The sequence below is a fragment of the Microtus oregoni genome, unplaced genomic scaffold (assembly GCF_018167655.1).
Source record: "Microtus oregoni isolate MIOR12 unplaced genomic scaffold, Mior012 000035F_ref0000213, whole genome shotgun sequence".
Taxonomy (NCBI): Eukaryota; Metazoa; Chordata; class Mammalia; order Rodentia; family Cricetidae; genus Microtus; species Microtus oregoni.
In genome coordinates this window covers 532620-554761 of record NW_024543094.1, presented here as the reverse complement: position 1 = coordinate 554761, position 22142 = coordinate 532620, and the positions used below count along the sequence as shown (strand labels likewise).

General features: G+C 40.3%; 1 protein-coding gene and 1 non-coding gene across 3 annotated transcripts in view; both read right to left on the bottom strand.

The window, feature by feature from the left end:
• Nucleotides 1–22142, bottom strand: part of Pou6f2 (POU class 6 homeobox 2) — a 374686-nt gene that overhangs the window by 127210 nt on the left and 225334 nt on the right. The window lies entirely within an intron of this gene.
• On the bottom strand, nt 11543–11650 carry LOC121432765. Its single transcript, XR_005972221.1, has one exon. It is a non-coding gene; the product is annotated as a U6 spliceosomal RNA (small nuclear RNA).

Genomic DNA, 22142 nt, shown 5'->3' with positions numbered 1-22142 from the left:
GAGAGGGAGGAGCCTGAGAAAATGTGACCAACATTCATGACCTCTATAAGGGCTCCTTGGAGAGTTTACATATTTATCGCATTCTTTTTGTTTTTATTTCCTTTAGTTTGATCTCATTACACCTTGTGTGTGAATCACTGCAAGAGCCTGTAACTAAACTGATACCTTACTTAACCAATTAATCTATCTTTTTCTCTGTCGAGAATTTCTAAAACACAAATGTGATCTCTATCTATCTATCTATCTATCTATCTATCTATCTCACACACACACATACACAATTTGCATGTGTATAAATGTTATTATCCTGGCTTTGAGACAGAATCATGCTAATGATACTGATCTTATGATCCTTTTGTTTCTAAGTGCTAGAATTCCAAACTATACCATCATGCCTGGCTCATATCATTGTGTATTTTTAAGAAGATACATGCTAGTTCCCATGGAGAAGAATTACTAAGGACCAGATCCATTCTGGTTCCAAATCCCCTTTTAGACACTAGCCATTATGAAAACCTTCGTTTTTAGTTCAACTGTAGTACCTGAGGGGCTTGGCTGCGCTCAGACAGTAGGCGGGGACACCCCACTCTCACACTTTAAAAAACAGGACTTTGAAACAGTTTGAATCTGTTGATAGTTCTGAAAAATCAAACCAGGAAATCCTCAATAATATACATATTATCTATTTTTCTTTAAAACTACCCAGAAGGTATGGCAATCTAGCTTTGTGGGAGGGACTGGAGCTGAGTGACAACTGTCATCTTGGGGAAAGGCTCCTTTCTGACTTCCATGAGGGGACACCAAGTTTATTTTGCATATTATAATAATACGTGATTCTCTTATTGCTTGCTGCTTTTTCTGCTCCAATATCTTCCTACAGTATATATTCGCTAAATAATGGGATATGATCATTGTTGAAAGCTGCAATGTGACTGGTTACTTGTTAGCTTTAGTTTGTTCTTCATATCTAGTCACAAAAGAGGGATTAAGGAGAGCACTGATAAATCTTATAGGAGACCAAACACCTACTATACAAGGAGTGACTACTGATTCTAGAGAATGTTGTAGACTTGTTTTTACATATAAATTCAAGTTCTGCGTTCATTCTTTAATAACTTTGTGGACCAAAGCGGTGTCCAAAACACATCTGAAGCCATGTTCTACAAGTGCCGTAGAATAATTCGTTTCTAAGTAGCAAGTTGTTCAAGGATGTTAATGAGGATCTAAGTATTTAGGATTTGAAAAACTGGTAGGTTGATCACACTTCAGTGAAGAGCCATGATGTAGGAGGTCCTTCTTTCTATGTGTTGCTTGTATTGGTTAATGAATAAAAAGACTGCCTTGGCCTAATAGGGCAGAATTTAGGTAGGCAGAGAAGACAGAACTGAATTCTGGGAGGAAGAAAGCAGAGTCAGAGAGATGGCATGGAGCCACTAGAGACAGACATGCTGAATTTTGCCTGCCACAAGATGATGCACAGATTAATAGAAATAGGTTAAATTAAGATGTAAGAATTAGCCAATAAGAAACTAGAACTAACGGGCTAAGCAGTGATTTATTCTGTGTGGTTATTTGGGGCTAAGCTAGCCAGGCGGCCAGGACGAACAAGCAGGCCCTCTGCTTCTAACAGAGCCACACATTCACGAATATTTGGGCAGCACAAATTGGCCCTGATGGAGGTGGTGAAGATATAAAATGGGGTGGGAAGGGAAGGAGGTAGGTCTAGGAGAAGTTGCTGGGGGGAGCGTGAGTCTGATTAAAGCGTATTGAATGAACTTCTCAAAGAACTAATAAAAATAGTTTTAAAGTATGTTCAAAAGGGAATGAAAAGCTTAGAAAGTCCTTAAAGGTTATCTGGTTATACAGAAAAGTATTTCAGATGACTAGAACAAATCATAACAGTAGAAAAATGGAAAGTGTAATTCTAACCATGAGCACCTGAATTCTACCCAGTCAGCGGAGGCATATAACAGAGCAGACAGACTAAGGATGTTTGTTTTGAAGGTGAAGTTTTTAGATTGTCCTGGCTTCCAGTATGTGGATGTTAACCAGGCATAACAAATATGTTGCCCTGGTATAGGGACAGACTTACTTGTGGGTGTGGGGCCCACATGTCAACTCCTTCTCCCAATCATAGCCATGTTCTACTTTCCACCATTACCCAAGTGTGTTCTGTTCATAAGTGAAACTGGGTGGTACCTTTAGGCAGATAGGCATGGATTCGCAGACAGTGCTGGTAACACTGTGGAGGGTTTCTTTCTATATGATTTAAATCATTAAATACCAATCCCAAGCTGGTCACTTCACATTGTTTAAAGGAAGTAAGGATCTGAGTTACTCCATGAAGTGTCTCATCCTTGGTTGCCTGGAATGAAGTAAGAGCTCCTTGTTCTTTTCCTCTCCCACTCTTCATCCCTTACCTCCCTCTCCATGTCTTTTCCTCTTTCTCTACCTCTCTTCCGATTGCATCGCTTCTTCGCATAAGCCCGTATTCACTTTTTACTATAAAATAAGTTAGTGCAGCTCTCACCTCTCACCACAGAAGCTTCCTTTAGTAGTTGGCAGTAGCTAACACAGAGATTTACAACAAATAGGTCAAAGTGTGGTGAGTAACTGCCCATGGAGTGCTCAGTTCCAAGAAGGAAACATCTGTATCCTTCCCTGCAAGGCTCGGGGAACACAGTGGAAGAAGAGTGGAAACTTTATAAGAGCCAGGGTTTGGGGAGAAATGCTGTGAAATGGTGTCTTTTGGACATCACACTCAGGCATTCACTGCTACTGCAGCTATCACTCACGGCAGAGGGACTAATGAAGGCCCATCCCTCCCTGTGGGTACATGATCCAAAAGACTTCGAGGTAGGAGGGGGATGGTTGGGAAGGAAAAGGGTTTCCGTGGAATCGGTGGAAAGGGGCATGAAAAAATGCAGTAAGGTGTGAAAATGCTTCAAACTCAGTACGTCCGTGTATGAAAATGTCAAGTAATAAAAGGAATAAATTAGACCACTTGCCAGAAAATTTGCAGCAAAGTAAACATAAATTTGTATTAAACTCTGATTCTACTCATGTGTACTGCATTCATATTCTTTCTGGGAAAACAGACATAAATGCCAGTTATAATACCATATGATGTGCTAATGTTATTTTGCCGTTGTCTTTTTTTTTTTTTTTGGCTTTTGTTTTTTGAGACAGGGTTTCTCTTTGAAGCCTGTCCTGGAACTCACTCTGTAGACCAGGCTGGCCTTGAACTCACAGAGATCCGCCTGCCTCTGCCTCCTGAGTGCTGGGATTAAAGGCGTGTGTCACCACCGCCGGCATACTGTTTCTTCTTAGATAATGATTTTCATTCTTTCTCCACTCCTCTTCACATAAAAATCCTTCAAAACTGCACTCCACATATACCAAAGTTAAACCAGGACCAGGTGAACAATCTAAATAGACCTGTTAGTCGCAAAGAATTATAAGAGGTTATCAAAAACCTCCCTACCAAAAAAAGCCCAGGACCAGATGGCTTCAATGCGGAATTCTTCCAGAACTTCCAAGAATAATTAATACCTATACTCCTTAATATATTTCACAATATAGAAACAGAAGAGGCATTGCCAAATTCCTTTTATGAAGCTACAGTTACCCTGATACCAAAACCGCACAAAGACTCAACCAAGAAGGAAAATTATAGACCAATCTCACTCATGAACATCGATGCAAAAATCCTCAACAAAATACTGGCAAACCGTATCCAAGAACACATTAGAAAAATTATCCATTATGATCAAGTAGGCTTCATCCCAGGGATGCAGGGCTGGTTCAACATACGAAAATCTATCAATGTAATCCAGCATATAAATAAACTGAAAGAAAAAAAAAACATATGATCATTTCATTAGATGATGAAAAAGCATTTGACAAAATTCAACATCCCTTTATGATAAAAGTATTGGAGAGATTAGGGATACAAGGGTCGTACCTAAATATAATAAAAGCTATATACAGCAAGCCGACAGCTAACATCAAATTAAATGGAGAGAAATTTAAAGCCATCCCACTAAACTCAGGAACACGACAAGGCTGTCCACTCTCGCCATACCTCTTCAATATAGTGCTTGAAGTTCTAGCAATAGCAATAAGACAACATAAGGGGATCAAGGGGATTCGAATTGGAAAGGAAGAAGTGAAACTTTCATTATTTGCAGATGATATGATAGTGTACATAAGCGACCCCCAAAACTCCACCAAAGAACTTTTACAGCTGATAAACACCTTTAGTAATGTGGCAGGATACAAGATCAACTCCAAAAAATCAGTTGCCCTCTTATACACAACGGATATGGAAGCAGAGAGGGAAATCAGAGAAGCTTCACCTTTCACGATAGCCACAAACAGCATAAAATATCTTGGAGTAACTCTAACCAAGGAAGTGAAAGATTTATTTGAAAGCCATATGCAGGTAGTTCAACTGAAAGGTGAAATTGGACTTTAAATGCTTTGTTCAAAGAGAAAGGTAGGGGTGTTTACTGCTACAGTTTGGGTATCTCAAACCAATAAACACTTATCCCAAGAGGAGGCTCTTATTGGCTTAGAATTCAAGAAACAGTTCTACATCTAATGGTAAAATCCTTGTAAATACAATACATGTTCAAATGAGTAAAATAATTTAAAAGGCTTGTGGATATTTCTTTCTGAAGAACTATTTTATTGAACATAATGCATACAAGCAATCCCTACCGTAATTTATTATGTCATAACTTTTCACTATAAATTATTAAAGCTGAAAAATGTCACTGGTACAGGAATTAAGTTGTGTATGTATCTTCATTTGTTCAGACAGCATGGATTAGCATGTTAGGTTTCAGGAGCTGTGACTGCATCCAGAGAATTTGGAGGATCAAAGAAAAGGTATTCCCATCTGGAAGGACTGCCTGTCTCTCTGGTGTGTACAGCTCTTTACAGATCACCAATGGGCACCAGTCACATGAACAACTATTTCTAGTCCTGCCCACTGGGAGCCAGTTTCCATGCTGCTGACTCGGTGGGAGCCACTGGAAAGCTTTTGTCCTCCCTCCAACATATTTAAGGGCCTGTCAAAACAACTTTTAACATCTTTTTCCTTCTTGGATGAAGGATGGCTTGCTTCAGAGGAAGCAGAACATAAGAGAGATTTCTGCTCTGGATTGAAGCATGTTGCTTATCTCAAGGGAAGGAAGGAGCACTCCAGAGCCTTTTCTGGGAAGGGGATCCTCCCTCACAGGGGAAATATTGGGGAGCTTTGCAATCTTGAGCTACACCTGTGCATTGCCTTCTGGGTTCGTTGCTCAATTTTCAAGTGCAAAAATTTAAAAAGAATGAACAGTTTAGAAGTCTCATGTCCACATCACTCTGTTTTTTCTTGTGTGCTATTAGGCAGGTAAGAAAATGAAGTTTCATGTAAAGGCATAATTTCAGCAATAGTTCACTTCCTCTAGTTACAGCAGTGGCTTATATATAGTAATGTATTATATAATGACTCCTGGGACAACAATGAATTGAGTGCATGATGGTTGTAGCCTCATAGAACTGTGCTGTAACGGTAGCTGTGTTAGTCTGGAGAAGAACACTCTATGTATTTGCACAACAATGAAGTCCCATAAAGGATACATCTGTTGGAATGTATTCATAAGTGATGCAGACTGTATTTTGATAGTCCACAAGTTTAGGTAACTAGCAAATCTAGTTTTTCAGATGAAACAGTATACAGAGAACTGTGTTCTAGACCAACTAGGGTGCTTCCAAGTCTAAAGTCTTACACAAAAAAGACCACAAGGGATTTTCAAATATGTGAAATTCCGTGTCTCCAGGTGTGACTCACCCTGTACCTGTGGCTGCTCACTCACATCCAACAAGTGCTACATAGGAACTAAGGCTTGTTTCTGCTTCTCAGCCACATTGCCTGGATCCTAGCTTTATTGTCCTGTCTCAGATCTAGTGGGGATATCCAGGGAGACCACAATTATGTTTGTTAGCATGTGCAGTTATAAAATGTAGTGATAGGAGCGGCGGGGCTACTTCCCGGCACCCGGCCACCCACACGGCTAGCTTTACCCGAAATAATTACACGGACACTGTATTCTTTTAAACACTGCTTGGCCTTTTAGCTCTAGCCCTTACTGGCTAATTCTGATATCCCGATCAACCCATCTCTAATAATCTGTGAGCACCGATCTTACCAGGAAGATTCTAGCCTACGTCCATCCTGGGTCGGAGCTTCATTGCGTGTCTCAGAGAGTAGAGCTCTCGCATCCGTCCAGGAGAGGGGAGCATGGCGTCTCTCTCTGTGGCGTCTGCCCCCGAGAGCAGAGCTGTCGAGTCTGAGCTCACTTCCTCTTCCTCCCAGCATTCTGTTCTGTTTACTCCTCCCACCTATGTTTTAACCTATGAGGGCCAAACAGTTTATTGCTTAACCAATGAAATCAACAGATTGATATATGACACTCCCACATCAATAAAAAGATAAGATATTAAGTGCTAAGTGTGTATCAGTGCTCATAGGACCACTAGCAGCTTGATACACTGAGACTCACAAGCCCAGTGATGTGAGTGGTACTGGGTTTGGAACAGGAAGATTGAACACGCATTCTATTGAGGAACAAAGCAAGCTATTTCTAAAATTATTGCCTTGGCCATTGTGAATGCTGTTACTTCTGTTGTTTACATTATCAGAGTAGAATGCGTCATAGAACTTCAATTCTTGCCTTGGTCAGCTACTCTCACTTTGACTGGAAGGAATTTTCACAAGATATCAAAAGGTTGAAATAAGCTTGTCCAAGTTATTTTGTCAAATTGCTCATGTTTTTCCTAAAACATTAGAAAGATTAATGACTACATGTGGGTGTTATAGAGATCGTGAGAGCAAGAGTGTGTGAACCCCTAGGCCACTCAAACTTGAGGGAGGCATAAGAGAAGTTTTGATATCTCTCCCTTTGGTTCTAACTAGTCTCTGCTCCTGCTGCTGGAGACTGTGGATTAGCCTTGTTGGATGTGTGTTGGTTAGGTGGAGCGGTTTAAGAGGAAAGAAGGATCCCCAGCTGCAGAATCATTGATGCATGGCTTGAGCACAGGAAAGCTTTCTGACGAGATGATGGAGTACAGGAAGTATCTATGTACAAGTGACACTTATTTTTCTAAAGCTTTAGAGTCATTAGCCCATAAACATCACAACAGCAATTAAAAAAAAAGAATTGATCATTCATGAATTACCTACTATGTGTCACACTTAACCTCATCACAGCCCACACTGTGGGATCAGTGAGAAGTCACAAACTGGACAAAGAAAGTGGTGCTAAAGTTCCCTAAACCTCCTTGGTAGGCTGACACTGTGAATGTTAAGGAACTGTTTGTAAATGGGAAGACTGTTGCAGCCAGTTTTCAGAATAAAAGTGACAAAAGCCCTGTCGGAAGCTGAAAGCAATGCATACACAGTTCACCTGCTCAGCAAAGGACAGGCATCAGGTCCTTCTTTCTAAACCTGGGAAGCAGAAATCCATCACAGACAGGTTGAGGAACAGTAAAGGGTTGGATCCAACAGCACAGAGCTTTGGGGTCTTCTTGGGTTTATTGTGATCTCTTGAAGCTTTGCCTGGACTCGTCTTTTAAACTTATGCGGCTGTGGAATTGGATGTGGGGATTGCAAAAATAAATGATAATGGCAGAAGTTTCTGAATACACAGAAACTGAAGTTTACTCAGAATCAAACACAATGAGACCAAGTTTGTAGCCGTGCGCACCTGTACTGTGACACATGACTTTGCTGTCACTTTGATTCTTAGCACAGTAGTACACAGTGGAGTGTGAGTGCCATCATGCTACAAAACACCAATGAACGCCCAACAAACACCAAACACCCGACCTCAGATTCCAGACTCCTGTCCGTGATGAATTGCAGTGTTTCTACACTACACAAAATAGCTCCTGTTCTTACAGAAATATGAAGTTTTAGTTATGGAAAACAGGGGGCTTTTAATATTTTCCACAACACATAAATTTCAAATTAGTATGTCTCCAGATCATATTGTGTTAAAATGTTTGAATCTAAAGATTGTTTGAATTGCTGAAATAGAGGTTTGTGAAAAATTGTGAAGTGATTTGTTTTTTTGTTGTTGTTGTTTTGTTTTTTTTTTTTTTTTTTTGCCTTGGGACCAGTTTAGAATTTTGTTTGTTTTTTAGTTTTTTTGAGATAGGGTTTCTCTGTGTGTAGTTTTGATTGTTCCTGAACTCACTTTGTAGATTAGGCAGGCCTCGAACTCACAGAGATCTGCCCGCCTCTGCCTCTGTGCTGGGATTGAAGGCATAGGAGATATTTTTTAAAGTTGGATCCTTAAAGTTCAGGAGATTTCCTGCTGGCCCTTAAGATGAAGATGAGAAAGAAAATTCTTTTCATTTTGTAGACTCAGTTCTCTGTAATAGCTTTGCTAAAAGTTAGTTCATGAGTCTTTAAAAAAAAAAAAAACCTTGATTAATTTAGGTTCCACCTTTTAAAGCCAAATAAGTACTTTTGAAATATAATGACCATGTATCTTAAATCTTGGCTCTTATATTGAATGTTAATGTAAATGTCATACCTTCTCAGCTAGAGCCTGATCATAAATATCCAGACCTGTAGTGTAGGCCTGTAACCTCAACCACCTGGTAGAACAAGCCTGGAGCATCGCAAGTTCAAAGACTGCCTGGGCTACGGAGTGGGTTAAAGGCCAGTGTGTGAAAAGTTAGGAAGATTCTAGGTATTCTATATTCTAAAGAATCTATGCTCAATCCCTGGGATCTTAAAACCAAACCAAGGCAAAACACAAAAACAAACAAACGAAATCCCTCCCCCATTTGCTAGTAGTCTTTCTTCTATAAACTCCCCAGGAAAACTGTTAACCTCCCACCAAAATGTACAGTGCAAAAGAAATGTAGAAACTTTGCTCCTTCTCATAGGCTTTTAAACTTCCATCTGGGGAAAGAAAACATTTTGCTTCAACCAAGAACTATGTATAGATGGGAGAAATTCCCTAGTGAACATATTTAATAATGAATATAATTTTCAAAAGATAGAAGAGATGATATGTTTGATCAGTTATAGTCAGTGAATGATTCCTGTTAGGACTGTGTTAAAACCCTTCAAACCTTGTCAACCAGCCATGCAGGCCCCTGTCCACTAGGAGCTCGGCCATTCATAAGCAGCTAGGGACCTGCTCGCCAGAGCATAGTTCAGTCCTCCAGTGGAAATGTCCACAGCACTCATGTTGTAGATATGCAGAGCACTTTGGAATATGTTATTTGATGAACATCTAGTGTAGACTTTCACACATGGTGAGAATTTCTGCTAGAAAACATCCCCTAACTTTTCAGTTCCTATAGGCAGTGACCCTGGCCCTCTGTTCTTGAGGATGCTGATTTCATCATTGATTTTGAATGTGAGATTAAATTCTCGGAAAACAGGAAAACTGTTCTCTATAAATGCCCAGTTCTGTTCCTGCCACTCTACTGGAAAAGCCCTTTACTTTCTTTCTAATAAAAATTAGGGTCAATTCACATGAAGGCAGGGGATACATCAGCTGGTCATAATGAGATCTGGTGTTCAGACTCATGATGCAATGGCCCTTCATCTGGGCTTCACTCCCAAACAACACTGTCAGAGAGCTGACTGGAAGAGACAGTGCTGAACTCTAACTTGTTTATCTAGTCAGTAAATGTTCCATTGCTGGCTATGTTCCTGCCACTGTTATGAGAATAAGAAAGGGGACAACATAGATAGCAATTTGTATCCTTAAGAAACTTATAGTCTAAATGATGGGGACAGATGAGGAAAAACAAGACACATAAAGAAAATTGAATGTGTTAGATGGTGAAAATTGTCAAGAAGAGAAATCAGGCAGGGCTGGGGGGGGTGCTCTTGGGAGACTGTGGAATTGTGGGTAGGGTAGCAAAATGACTGAATTGCCAATCAGGTGAGAGGCAGGAAATTCAGATGTGGGGTAAGAATCCCAGAAGCTGAACCATCATGCTAGGCCAATAATATGGTTGCCATGTCAAGCAGTAGGCAGACAGACTGGAGAACCCAGGACAGAAGGAGGGCAGTAGTGTGGAATAGAAGGAAAGATTGGGGAAAAGGAAGGGTGTAGGGTCTCTGGCATCAGGGAAAGAGGGCTGGGTTTCCTCTGAGTAAGGCGTATTCTTTTCCTATCACAGAGTCGGTTTTTTCCTAGTGACAGGTCCTCTGGATTTTTCTGTAGCAGTGACTTTCGTGCCTGAGTGACAGCTTACCTAGTGGAAAACACAGTGTTCTGCCTTTCAGAACTTTGTTGAATTTGCACCAAGTGTTTTGGAATTGCTTCTGTGGAGACGCTGGAGACAAACTCATTATCTGTGCTTTCTGAATGACTTGTTTCTAATGCCCAACTGCCTGGATAGATAACATTCAAGTTTAGGGACCTGCCTTGTAGCAAGCGTTCAGTATTTTCCCCAAAGAACGTAAGTTTTACAGCTGATTCAACCCTCTCTTCACTGCTAGGTATTTTTCTGTCTTCTGTTCTCTTCTGAAAATCAATTATTTTTGTGTAGCATCACCAATCTCTACATTCCAAGTTGTGTTGTAGTTGCTGGGATTTATGGAATTTTGATGTGGAAGTCCCCTCTGTGTGCTATGATTATCATTCATAAATAAAGAAACTGCTTTGGACCTATAGCAAGGCAGAACTTAGGTAGGCAGGGAAAGCTAGACGGAATGCTGGGAGAAAGGAGGCAGAGTCAGGGAGATGCTATGGAGCCGCTGCTGGAGATAGACATGCTGAACCTTTAGTGGTAGGCCACGACCTCGTGGTGTTATACAGATTAATAGAAATGGATTAAATTAATATGTAAGAGTGAGCCAACAAGAAGTTAGAGCTAATGGGCCAATCAGTGATTTAAATAATACAGTTTCTGCCGGGCGATGGTGGCGCACGCCTTTAATCCCAGCACTCGGGAGGCAGAGGCAGGCGGATCTCTGTGAGTTCGAGACCAGCCTGGTCTACAGAGCTAGTTCCAGGACAGGCTCCAAAGCCACAGAGAAACCCTGTCTCGAAAAACCAAAAAAAAAAAAATAATACAGTTTCTGTGTGATTATTTTGGGGTTGAGCGGCCGGGAAAAAATGAGCGGCCTCCCCCAACAGGGTTTGCTCTGTTTTCCTTACAGTGAGCTATGTGGTGGCCTTAATTCTATTTCTGGCAGTGTGTATTCTGTTGTTGATGCTTCTAATTTATTAATTACTTCTTCCTATTAATATCTTCTTTAATATTATCATTTTTACTTATGTATTTTTGTGGGTCCTGGAGTCTTCTAAAATGCCTTCTAGGGCTTTTATTCTAGATCCTTTTCAGTGATTTCATGTCCTCTTTCAATTCCCTTTATAGAGAATGTTTATTCCTTAGATTTTCTTTGTTTCAGAATATATTCCATCTTTAAAATCAGTACATTGCTTTTATTACTCTGCTACAATCAGATGAAGTGTGCTTGAGCCCTTGAATTCTTGTTACTTGTCCATGATTCAAAAATATAGAATGCTTCCTGAATTTGTGTGTTATTCTTGGGCAGGGGCCATGTTAATCTTCACGATATTGTTCCAAGTTTTAGTGTAGGTGCTGCTGAAGTGAGCACCAGACTAGATTCTTAATTATACTTTTTATCCTTTGTTCCTTCATTTGATGACTAGCCCTATGCAGCCTCACTTATCCATACATGTGACTATATCTGTAAGTATAATCATTTGTGTTTCTGCCCTCGGCCTTAGCTACACATGTGTAGCCAGCCCATTGTTGTTTCCTCTAATGCTGTAGAAGTACTCATTCATGCATTAATCATCAAATCAGTTCAGCAGCTAGTTATCAGATACCTAGTAAGTGCCAGATACTATTTCGTATACTCAGGGCAAAACAGGTTATGTCTCTGCAGTTTCCATTGTAATGGAAGGAGACCAAAAGTCAACGATAAGCATATATTGACTCACTATTTAATATGGCAAAATGTGTGATAATGCCTACTGATTATGTTAGCATTGGGCATTTTGAAAAGGTGTTTGGGAAGGTCGGATGGATTTTCTTTTTACAGGAGAACCATGGTTATTTTTCACATTTAATGTTAGGTTGCCACTCTTCTCTGCAAGTTCCCCAGGAACTTTTCTTTCCTTATCAGGATCATGCGACCTTCAGAGGTTCACATGAAGGCTGGGGTACCTTGTAGATTGAGTAGGGAGACAGAGAAATGGATCAGTTTGGACCATGGGCGGGCAAGTCTTCATTGTTCTGTATGCTTTAGGTATGGTTTGAGTAGCTCCTCCCAAACTTCATGTGTTATAAGCTTGGTTCTTAGTGTCACTGCACTGATAGACATTTGCAGGGAGTAGATGGGGCTTAGTATGAGGTGCTTATACCTTTGGGTGCTACCTTGGAAGGGGTTGAGTTCTTGTGGGATCCTAGCAAGTTACCTTGGAATAGGGATAAGACAAACCCTTCCTATCTTATCTGCCTTATCATGTGCATAGCTATCATTGCAGCATCATCTTCATTAAGCCTTCATCAGAGGCCAAACAGATCAGGCCACTATGTTGGCTTTTTAGCTTCCAATAATGGAGTTAAATGGTCTTTTCTCTACAGCTCTTTTGCTGTGGCAACAACAACTAAGTAAATGGATCTGGTGAGGGTGTGAAGAGCTCTCCATACTCTTCAGCCTGTTCTGAGGGGAAGGGCTTTCTTATATAGCTGTCTCCTTCATTGACTCTAGAGTTATGTTTGAATTTGTTTGGTTTTGTGAAATGGCAACGGTCCTGCCTTCCTTCTGAGTGGGAGGCCAGGACTCAGATGCTCTATACATGGCATTTAGCATTGGCTTCATAAAGGACAAATGGATAGATAACAATTTCCTCATTTTAAAAACAGTCCAGGGTAAGAGAGATGATCTTCATTTTGGTGTGTAAGAAAATAAAATATGAGTCTTATTATTGTTTGTGCTTTTGAATGACCACCTTCTTTGTGTTAGAGTCACATAACACAAAAAGGTAGGCATCTGTACATAAACCTGTGTGCCTTTTACACAGGAGATACTTTCCCAAGTGTGTGCAATGGTTTAAAACTTACTTTGACTATTCTTCAACCTTAGAACTTGGGGTATTCTTTCTTCTTATTTTGATCCAATGCCCGGATCTGAAAGGCTTCCCATCCCTTACAAATGTTTTCCCTTTTCTTTTTCTGCTCACCGTAGAACACTGTGAAGTTTTGCATGGTGCAGCTGCAGACTCTGGATTGCCCTAGATTTTGGCAATTCAAAATGAAGGTCCAACTGTAACCTTAGCTTTGCCTTCTCGAAGGGTTACAGCAGCCTTTTGTCATGTGATCACCTTGCCCAAAAGATCTACATTCTGTACCGCTTAGCTGTCACTCCACTTGCAAAACCCTCTTTGAAATCAGTGTGTCTCAGGGTATGAAGAGGCCAGGCAGCACGTAGGAGAATTAGATTCCATGCATTCCCATCTACAAAACGACACACATATGCATTTCTTACCTTCTAAGAAAAGCTTAAAAGGCCACAGCTTAGCTACCTGATGGTGTCTTCTGAAGGAGCTATCAGAAGAAAGACTGTGGGCTCTGCCATTTATGTAAGTCACATCCTATGCCATGTCACTAACTCATATATAGTTGTTGGATAAAAGCCTACATTGTACAGGAAAGGTAACCTTGTGAAAATGACAAGCGTAGGCTTTCTCCGTGTTTTATGCAATTAAAATGTTAACCTTGACATTATACTAGCCCCTCAGTTTTCTTTATGTGTCCTTCAGTTTGCAAACCTGAGGAACTTTTTTTTCCTGGTGTGTGTGAAGTATCTACACGGAGGCACTATTTTTTCCTGTTGGGGACAATTTTATGAGTAGTCACGGGGATTAGTTGTCCCGGGTGAGAGCATTGACTTTTGTCTGAGATTTTCTTCAGCATCTCTATTCCTCCACCTTTCCAGAAACTTTACCCCAATCCTAGCCCACCTCCCATGCTACTGAGTGATCTGTTGGATGGAGAGGGGGACAATAGTGAGGGCCCACCCTTGTAGCTAGCACCAAACTGGCAAATAGGATCTCTATGGTATCTCTTCATTCCTTGATTGGTCCCTCTTTCTCCTTGGAGAACCTGAGACTCCCAATTTTCCTCAAATGAAGCAGAGTCATCTTATTCCTCTCCATACTTTGTGTCCTGCCATTGTTATCATCTTTAAGTAGGTCCTCGTTCTTGTCTACACAAGAGAAACACCCAAAAGGAGGGTAGGTAATGCAGAAAGTACCTTTTAATGAGTGGCTGTGACAGGCCATCCTCTCAGAAAGCTTTCAACAGGTGGTGAGACGGGAGGCACAGAGTCCTTCAGTGCCCCTGCAAGATGTGGCCCCTCAATATCCATCTGATAGCTAGTTTACTGAGATTCTCCAAGTACAGTTGACTGTGTGTGTGTGTGTATGTGTGTGTGTGTCTGTTCTGGTTCTTATTTCTTTCCCTACCTCCAGCTCTTCTCTTTGTTAAGGCATTAGTTTGGCATTGGCTGTGGGCATTTGTAAGAACACTGGTTGGGGTTGTATTTGGTACTAGTTTAGTGGTGTATCTTTAAGCTAGTACTAGATATCTTGGTAAAGGAAAACACTGAACAATATTTTTACCACACATCTTTGTAATGCGGACAGGCATCCCAAGGTGGCTCCTGTCTCTGGAGGATGGTGGGTAGTAGTGGAGGCAGCATTTGAACGTGCAAACCCAGAAACTTGAGTGTAAAAAATTATTTCTTCTATGACAGCTCTAAACTCCAGCCCATCATGATACTAGGGATTGAAAAGAAGATTAATCACTATAGAAAGATCCTTCAGAAATTTCTATAAACACTGATATTACATAATCTTTGTTACCCGAAGAGGCATTTGAAAGGTAGTAACCAAAACTAGAGGCAATGTTGAAGAGTATGAGAGGTTGTGTGGTGGATTTTGTGATGTTTCTGGCTCTTTCAACTATTTATTTATTTATTTATTTATCAAGACAGGGTTTCTCTGTGTAGCTTTGGCTGTCCTGGAACTCATTCTGTAGACCAGGCTGGCCTCAAACTCACAGTGATCTGAAAGCCATGTGCCACCACTGCCTGGACTCTTTCAACTTTTAAATTTCTGTTTTGCTATAATTTTCCATAACCCTGCAAATACCTAATACCTAATAATTTTGAAGGATCCAAAATTATATAAATTTTGAGTTCTAAAACTCTAACCTGCCCGTACAGAAAGAATATGATTTACTTAAGTAAATAAATAATTTAATTAACAAAAAGATATTTTAAAAGGTGATCAACTGCTACTTATATTTTTATATATAAATTAGTAACAGGCAACATTTATTTCTTTTTGAGTATACCCACCATACAGCCAGTATAGCCAGTAGTCTTGCTGTGTTAGCCTTAACACAAGGGCCATAGGGATGGCAAGCCTAATCTGAACTCTAGTCTTCTTAAGTCACTTCAGGTCTTCGTGGAGCTTGTTCTTCAGATAAGGTCCCAGAACTTGACTCTATTTACTATCCTGTTCATCTTTCTGTTTTGTTTAGTTTTTCAGGAAATGATCCGGGATTCTGCATAATGTCGATCACATGTTCCACTTTGTCCTCGTTGAGCTTTCCAGCCTTCTTGGTGAGGTCAGTGTATCCTTTTCCTGATACCACATGAGCCACCTTTTCCCACACCCCTAGTGGAACCAATGACAATGACTATCGTATGCTGCCTGTGGATGATGCTGCTATTCTCAGGGATCACTACTGACATGGTGGCAGCATCATGTGACACACGGTCCTCCCATGGAAGAGCTTTCAACTACCTTAAGTGCATCTTAGGAACTGTGGAAGTTTATTCTTCTGAACCCCTTTAAGAACCCAGATCCATATCTGTGCAGCCATTATTTCATGGGTCTGTTGGACATCTGAATACCCTCACATAACTCATTAAGATTTAAGAAGTACTCAATAAGAGTAATTCTTGCTAAATTACTTCTTACAGATCCCTTCAAAATGCCCCCCAAACAAGAACCAAAACTGTATAAGACACTTAAATTGAACTAGAAACTAAAGGAGCAAGCTTAAAACAACTTGAAAGGAAATAGCAAATAAAAAAGGCCTTGTGGCATGGTGATTGGACGCCATCAACTCCAGTTTGACAGAAGTTCCCCAGCTCAATGATCAACATGAAAAATTAAACTTCATGCATGATAATAGCTTGAGCGAATAGCATCCCTTTCTGTTGTGATTTGATATGTGAGCTCTCAGCTTTTCCTGTTGCCACATCTATTGCCTGCTGCCACAATTTCTTGCTATGATAGACTCATATCCCTCTGTAAAAGTAATGCCAAATGAACTCTTTATTTGATAAGTGACCGTGGTCATGGTGTTTTATCACAGCAGTAAAAAAGTAACTGGTACAGAAAAGTGTGTCCCAGGCAGTGACCTATTGCTATGACAGTCCTGACCATGCTGTTGTTTGGAGGGATGTGGAAGACTGGAACCTTGGACTAGAAAAGCAACTGAATGCTGTACCTTAACAGGCATTTTTAGTAGGATCAGGAAGCCATGCTGAGAGCAATTTGTACTGGAATCTCAGCTCAAGAGATTTCAGAGGGTAGCAATATTAGCAGCTGTGCTGGGGACCTTTCTTGTGACATTTTGGCAAAGAATGTGGCTGCTTTTTACCTATGTCATAAGAATTTGCCTGAGGTATAATTTAAAGCAATTAAATGTAGGGATATTTTATTTGTATTTTAATAAATAAAGCTTGAATGAAGATCAGAGAGTAAAACAGCCACACTGGTCTGCCTTACAGACCAGGCAGTGGTGACACACACCTTTAATCCCAGTAGCCACACTAGTTTGCCATAGAAACTGGGCAGTAGTGGTGCATGCCTTTAATCCCAGCACTAGAAAGGAATCTAATGCTGGAGGAAACAGCTCTCAGACACAGTCTCATTCTGAGATTCCTGGAGGTAGGATCACCATTTGGGACTGAGGTAGAGGTAAGAGCCAGTGGCTGGTTGTTTTGCTTTTCTGACCTTTAGGTTGAACCCTAATTTCTGTCTCTGGGTTTTTATTAATCGTGCTACAATGGACTAATTTCTTTGGTGGAGGAGATTGCAAGACAACCTAACATTACTCTGTTGCATGATTATTAGTAGTCACTCTTACAAGGGTCTACAATGAAAAATAGAGCAAACAAAACAGAAAGAAATACAAAATATAGAGTCTGAAGAGAAAAAGCGTGCCAGGACATTTAATGTTAGAGCCAAGACTTGCGCTTACAGAGGTGAGATTGAGGAGAGAGTTAATATGCACTGAAACAAAAGGAAGCATACCTTCAGAGAAAGACCTCTAGCTAAGCTTCCAAATTATGAAAGAGAGCCTAAGGGTTTATCTATTCCTGCAAAACAACAACAAACAGAAGCTGATGCTAGTGTAGCTCAAGGGGGGCAATGTCCACCCTAAGATGGCATCTAAGCTTGGCAATATTGTCCATGTGGTAAAGATTCCTAAGGAAGCAGTCATGGAATCTTCCACTGTTTCCAAAAGCCACTGGGGTTAGGCATCATACACAGGAGAATAACGGCATAGAGGCTTTGGGAGGCTATTGTATGAAGCTGTGGGTGGGAAGTCTGAGTTACATTAGAGACCCCAAGACATTGCAGATGCCAGATCCCTGGGATATCTGCCAAGGAGAGCTGAATACAGGGAGTGGAACCACTAGGAACTATTTTATGGACCAGAAAAGTATGATATGGCCAGGCAAAGATGGAAGGAATGAGCCATCTGAACCTATTGACATCAGACATGGAACTACAGGACATGGTGTTTGTCTGTTAAAGCCTTGTTTGGTCCAGTATTTCTTTATGATGCTCCCCCATTCCTTCCCTTTGGAATGATACTGTGTATTGTGTGTTATTGTATGTTGGAAGTATGAAATTTCCTTTCTTTCTTTCTTTCTTTCTTTCTTTCCCTTTAGTGGCTGGACTATCTCTCCAGCTTGTAATTTGATTTTTGATTTCACAATGGGCTGCCATTAGGAAACTGCCTTGAGTCCCAGCAGAGCTTTTGGATTTTAAATAGTTCTGAGACTGAAAGACTATGGAGACTTGGAGTTGGGCTAAATTTTGCCTTATTTTGTGGCCAAAAGCCCAGAGGGTTTGAGTTAGGGAACGGAATGTGGTAGTTTGAATACAGTGTCCCCTACAGGCTCAGATGTTTAAATACTTGGTCTCCAGTTGGTGGCACCGTTTGTGTGGTTTTAAAAAGTGTGGCCTTGTTAAATTATGTTAGTTGGAGAAGGCTTTGAGGTTTCAAAACTTGAGCTATTCCCATTTCACTCTCTCTGGACTTGTGGTTCAACATGTGTCCTCTTAACTGTTCTTGTCACCATGCCTGACAGCCAAAAACATGAATAGAGTTAAAAAGCCAAGGGCATTGGTTGCAGCACTCACCAGAATATAATGATAAATCCCAGAAGGCAGAATTAGAGACTGAATTGATGCCTTAGTAGTGTGTTAAGAGTGGTAGGATGGCATATGGGGAGGGAATGTGGGTTTGCAGAACTGTGCTTAAGTCTTTTAATAGTTACTAAGTGTTTGCGTTTCCCCGTTCATAACAAGCTTAATGGCATCTAGCTGGAAGGATAGCTAGAATAGGCAGGAAGTGCTGGGTAAGTTGTTAAAGAGTGGTAGACTCCCAAGGAATGAAAGCTATTATCTTCTTCATGGGTTTATGCTATTCTGCTGTTCTAAGGTTATTGCCTTAGATTCAGCAGTAATAGATGCTTTTATGAGCAAGTGTGACTTTATCTTCAGCAATGCTAACTGGTTACTTACAAGCTGGCAGTTCTGGTTGACTTAATGTGTTGGGTCCTCTTGATTTGTGAATCTGGCTCCTATTTTTTAGAAGCCCGAGGATTTCAAGTATACTTCACATATATAAGATTTCATAGGCTGATTTTACAAGTATAACATTTGACTCTAATATTAAATGTCTATCAAGAAAAAGAAAAAAGAAATGAAAAATAGCAATGAGGGTTATTCTCTAAAAAGCGAAATTGAATCCTTCTAGGGCAGTTAAAGAATTTACTATTCTATTCTAACAAAGAAAAGTATCTTTTGAAGACATCTAAGTGAAAATTTAGCTCATTTCTCTTTTATAAATATTCAGCAGAAATCACGCACATGAAAACTCAAGGCATCAGGCTTCAAGTGTTCTCAGCACACTGAAGAACATTAGTGAAGACCTGTTTACAACCCTGCATTTTCAGAGAAGTGTAACACTGCCAATTTAAGCCACACATTTCCCTCCAGATTACGATTGTGTGCTCTCAGTGCCATTGCACAGCGAGGAGGAGCGATTATTGGCATCTCCACATGTGAATACGACACCTGAAAATCTCAAAAATTCAATCTTGAGCACTGTAGCTATCAATAGAAACACAAAGTACCAAGAAATATCCAGACCCTTGCTGCACAGCAGTCAAAAGAACACAACTGTGGCATAAAACACTTTTGATTTGTTCTGGTCTCATGTTAATAAAGCCCAATACAGAGAGCTGCTCTGAATTTCTTCTTGTCCATTATGAGCTACACATGACAAAAACACCTTTTAATTATGAATGAGTTTTGATTTAGACAGCCTTTAAAAACGGTGAGAAATTCTCATTGATTAAAGCATAGGAAGCAAAAAATTTGGAATGTTACCATTACTAACTCTAGGCCCTTTAACAAGCTTGACTTCTCCAAGAATAAAATGAGAATTTTTTTTCTTAATAAAGTTACTATGAAGATTAACTGAAATAACCTACCTTGTGGGAGTATCTCAGCACTGAGAGTGCAACAATAGTGATTGTTACATTCTGGTATTTAGACACAGTTGGCCTAAAAGCATATTAACCTGTGAATTTACATATCTACACAGTTAAGTAAAAGGTTCCTTTGTAAAATCAGAAATATAGATCATAAATTTGGTGGGTAAGGACTAATGGAAATGATATTGTGTGATTCCACCTTGTAGAATTTGTTATTATATTCTGGAGTCCTATAAGCATTCCCACAGGAATTTTTAGCTCTCAGACTCATTCTCACTTTTGGGGTCACTATCAAACCTAAGTGTGTGACTAAATTCCCCATGACTAAGTAAGTAAGTTAGAAATGCTTGCAGAATGTTAAAAGTAGGGCAGTCTTTTCTAAACATAGTGGCGTGTTAGCTGTGTATTCCCAGTTTACATGGAGACAGTTTCACGCTCATCTCTGCATGAGGAATCTCTGTTCATACCAGGGATGATGATTCGCACTTTCTATGCCTCAGGCTCTGCTTCTAGTCCAAGCTGGTTGAAGATTATTTCTTGGTTTCTTTTGACCTGTTTTTAATTAACTTTGTTTTGAAAACTAGTTCTGAACCTTGGAGAGATCCCGCGATATGCACACTTAAAATGCAGGTCCTGCTTTTGTGCAGAGGCTCGTTGGGAACTGGTCCTGTCCAAGACACCCAACAAATGTTGACTCAAAAGATGTTGATTTAAATAAACTCTCAGAAGACTGTTCTTGTGGTTTTGTTTTTGTTGCTGTTATTGTTTATTTATCGAGGCAGGGGATTATGTGGCCCAGGCTGGCCTTGAACTAGCTACTAACTGAGGTTGGCTTTGAGCTCCTTCTTTTTCTGCCTTACCACCGAGGAGCTAGAATTACAGGCACATGAGAACTTACTCAGCTCTCTTTCTGTAGCTGTAAATTCCTCTTCTTCCTGTGATGCACTGATCTTTTTATTACTGAATTTTTAAGGTTTCTCTGTATGTTAAAGCTACATCCTAGTCTGTCATGTAATGTTACAACTATTTTCCTCTATTATTTATCTTTTCATTTTTTTAATATGAAATATTTTTATGTGCCATATCTTTGAAATTTTTCAGCATGGGCTCATTCTCTTTGCTTATACTTTCTTTTTTATGTGCATGTTTGTCTGTGTGAGGGTGTCAGATCTTGGAGTTACAGACAGTTGTACGCTGCCATGTGGGTGCTGGGACTTGAATTTTGGTCCTCTGGAAGAGCAGCCAGTACTCTTAACCACTGAGCCATCTCTCCAGCCCCTGCTTTTACTTTTATTACATTTTTATTCTTGAAATGCTTAGTTACATTTGAGATGAGATAAATATCACTGGAGAGATTTGTATAAGGATGTGGCATCCAGAGAGAGCTACATAAATTAGTCTAATTCCATATTTGGGATAAAGTGAATTGAAACAAAACAATAGGGCCCAGATACAATAATTATAGTAATTTCAAAAAGTTCAACAGCTTCATTCTGGTCAAATGAGGACAAAAGTTCTCTTCAGCTTCAAAAGTTTGTTTACAGAGGACAGTGTCCATACAGACACCTTGTGGTGAGCTGGGTCTGCCAGAGGTAACTGTTTTCTGGACTTTAACAATACCTTGCAAGGTCAGGGAAATACTCAAGTAGCCAGCTTGCCTTTCTACCTAGACACTCCAGTTGACTTAACACCATACATGCCCACCTTAATTTCCATTTGTTTTCACCCTTTGTCCTGGGTCAGTCCTATTCACCCTCCATGCTGCTGCTGCCTGCACCCCGCTGTGATAGATGCCCCCTTGTGGGCAGAAGGCTCCTCCACCCTGCAGGTGAGCCTACAGTTCCCTGATTAGCAGATCTGTTTTGTGCCAGAGAAAAACAGAGAAAAACTGCTTTTCCTTTAATCTCAGCCTTGTTTATAATTTTCTCCATTTACAGAAATAACAAAGACCTGAACCAGGTGCTATGCCAGTTTTATTTCTTAACTTCTTTGTTCTGGGAAGTACTGGAGAGGCACTTCCTTAGGATTTACTTAGCTTCTCTCTTTTTTTTCTGCAAATGTGGAGATCACATGTCAATTCCTAGGAGTATACTTTGAAGAGACCAAGTCATGCTATGTGTGTTTCATGACATCATGCATGCCACAGTCAGTCTTGAGGATTTGCCGCCCGTTCTGACTGAGGAAGGAGAGTCAACCTAACCTCCGAGTTATCATTCCACCTTGCTCAACCCCTAAAATCAACTCCCTTTGCACCTTCTGACAGCTG